This window comes from Peromyscus leucopus, chromosome 12 (genome assembly GCF_004664715.2).
Source record: "Peromyscus leucopus breed LL Stock chromosome 12, UCI_PerLeu_2.1, whole genome shotgun sequence".
NCBI classification, from domain to species: Eukaryota; Metazoa; Chordata; class Mammalia; order Rodentia; family Cricetidae; genus Peromyscus; species Peromyscus leucopus.
The window spans coordinates 3,790,132-3,793,184 of record NC_051073.1 but is presented as its reverse complement, the minus strand read 5'-3'; positions in this window follow the sequence as shown (position 1 = coordinate 3,793,184).

The following is a 3,053-nucleotide window of genomic DNA, read 5'->3' as shown; positions in this document are numbered from 1 at the left end:
GGTCTAGGTTGATCTATTTCTGTTAGCCAAACTTTTAAGTATCACCTCCTAGTTCATATGCCTCACCTTACTAGCCTTCCAAACAATCTGAGGTTTTTTTTAAATTAATTTTATTATTTTATATGTATAGGTGTGTGTGTGTGTGTGTGTGTGTGTGTGTGTGTGTGTGTGTGTTGTGTGCGCGCACGCCACTTAGTGCCTTGGTGCCAGCAGTCAGAAGAGGGCATCAGATTCCCTGGAATTGAAGTTACAAATGGTTGTGAGCCACAGTGTGGATGCTAGGAATTGAACCCAGGCCTTCTGAAAGATCTGCCACTCAATGCTCTTAGCCACTGAGCCACCTCTCCAGTCCCCCAGACCATCTGTTTTATTAATGAAGAGTCAAGAGTGGTCAAAAGGCCTGTCCAAGATCACACAGCATAAAGAGCAAGTACCTTGGGGTCTGGGCTGCTCCTCTGGGTCCACTGGCTGAGCTTTTCTGATGCCCAGAGGACACTGACCGAGATGGCCATCCCCTGCCAGAGCTCCATCGCGGCCGTGGCCTGACAGTCTCCCAGAAGGGTTCTCCATGGGGCAATGAGGCAGGAAATTTATGGCTTGGCCTGATTAATGGGACAGGCACTTAGGAGTTCTTTGCCAGGCTATTCGCATAATTTAACCTCACCAGGCGGGAGGAGAGGCCTCTAACTTGCAGCTTCCAAGGGCTCTGGGAGCAGGAGGTGCATGGGATCATTGAGACATATTAAAAAAAAAAAAAAAAAGCCCTGCCCTCCTGTCTCCCTTTCCTCCCAGTCAGGGACAAGTTATCTGGATAAGTTATCTGGATGAGTCCACGTGGGAAAACATAAGAAATCAACTCATAAGCTGTCACTTTTTCAACCGAAGCTTCCTTGGTAGTTCTCCTGTAGCTTGGTAGGTACTCAGCACATTCGCATTCAGCTCTTCATGACCTCATGGTGGAGACATTCCCACCCCAGGGAACTGAGATTCCCCCTAGGAAAGCCGTTGCAGTTCGGGGAACAGTGGACGGGAATGCCAGCGAAGGACAGTCTGGGTCCTGACTTTCCCGCTGCCGTGCAGTTAGAAATATCCCTGATTTACCTCTCTGGGCCTCAGTTTCCCCCTTTGTTCAGTGAAGAGTTTGGACAGATTGTCCTTGTGGTTCGTGAGTCTGTAAACTTGTTGCAATCATGACAATCACGTTTTACGGTTTTCCAGCATCTGGAATTAATCATCTGTTTTAAACATTTTACTTCAAATTTTAGCTATTTATGGGTTTTGGGGTCTCTTTCATCCTCCTGCGTCTGGGTACCGAGGACCACTGGCAGGGTCCCTCTCTTGTCCTTCCCTCCCCACCCTCCCCTCTTCCTTTTCTCACCCCCACCCTCTCTCTCCCTTTCTCTTTTAGCCTGGGCTGGTCTTGAATTTGCTATGTAGCCAAGGATGAGCTTAAATTTCGGATCTTCCCATCTCCGCCTCTGGAGTGCCGGGATTACCGGTGTATGCCCCCATGCCTTCTGGGATGCCAGGCAAACGCACTGCCGACTTAGCCTCGTCTCCAAGCATGGAGTCCCTTTTACCTTTCATTTCACAGGCCTGGCACAGATCTCCAGAGTCTCCCACTCAGTATTGTGAGGGTGAGTGAAGGACACCCCACCCTCTCTGGAGATACTACCTGAGATACTACCCTGTGGAAGGGTTTGTTACAGCCTCAGCCCTGGTCCCTCTTATTCTTCACACTTGCAAATAATTTATAACACAGCTTCTGAAAACTTAATATGATTTACCAACTCCTTGTTAAAAATGAGCCCAGCCACGGGCAGCTGGATGGTGCATGGGGAAAGGTGCTTGTCGCAATCATGAAGACCTGAGTCCCCTCCCTGGGATGCACACAGAAGAAGGAGAATGGACAAGTTGTCCTCTGACCTCCACACATGCATGTGACACACACACACACACACACACACACACACACACACACACAGAGAGAGAGAGAGAGAGAGAGAGAGAGAGAGAGAGAGCGAACATTTTATATAGAATTAACTATTAAAAGACTCAAAGGCTATCCATTGCTTCTTTGATGAAATTTACAGACATAACATGAAGTCAGCTCTTTCCCAGAAGAACTTTGTGTCAGTCTTTTCCACCTAGGGGTTCACCCCTTTTTCCTTTGAAGTGCTCTGAGAAACCATGATCCAGGTACCCCAAAGTCAGTGGGAAGAAGAGGGGACGGACAACGTGGGCAGCGAAGAAAAAGGACGGGGGGGGGGACGGACAGGCAGTGGGCTGGAAGAACGCGAGGCTTCATGGAGCCCCAGGAGGGTTCTGTGCTGGGGCTGGGGCTGTGCTGACGTCCATTGAGGGTTCTGTGCTGGGGATGGGGCTGTGCTGACGTCCATTGAGGGTTCTGTGCTGGCGCCTGGGGCTGTGCTGACGTCCATTGAGGATTCTGTGCTGGGGATGGGGCTGTGCAGACATCCATTGAGGATTCTGTGCTGGGGATGGGGCTGTGCTGACGTCCATTGAGGGTTCTGTGCTGGGAATGGGACTGTGCTGAGTCCATTGAGGGTTCTGTGCTGGGAATGGGGCTGTGCTGACGTCCATTGAGGGTTCTGTGCTGGGGACTGTGCTGACTCATTGAGGTTCTGTGCTGGGATGGGGCTGTGCTGACATCCATTGAGGGTCCTGTGCTGGCGCCTGGGGCTGTGCTGACATCCACTGCCTCTCAGCACCTGCTGCAAAGCCAACCGTTGCTTCCTGCTGAGAACCTTGGAACTGATATAGGAAAAGCAGAACTAGCAAATGATGAGGGGATGAAGTTTTTATTATGTGTCTGTGTGTAGGTGTGTACATGTAAGTGCAGTGATACTGGAGGCCACTTGAGGGTGTCAGATCTCCTGGAGCTGCAGTTACAGGCAATTATGAGCCACCTGAGGGGAAGTAGGAACTGAATCAGGTCTTGTGCAAGAACAGTATGTGCTCTTAACCAACAGTGCTATCTCTCTATCCCTGTATACAGGTGTTGGTAGTGTTGGTGTATTTGCATGTATGTT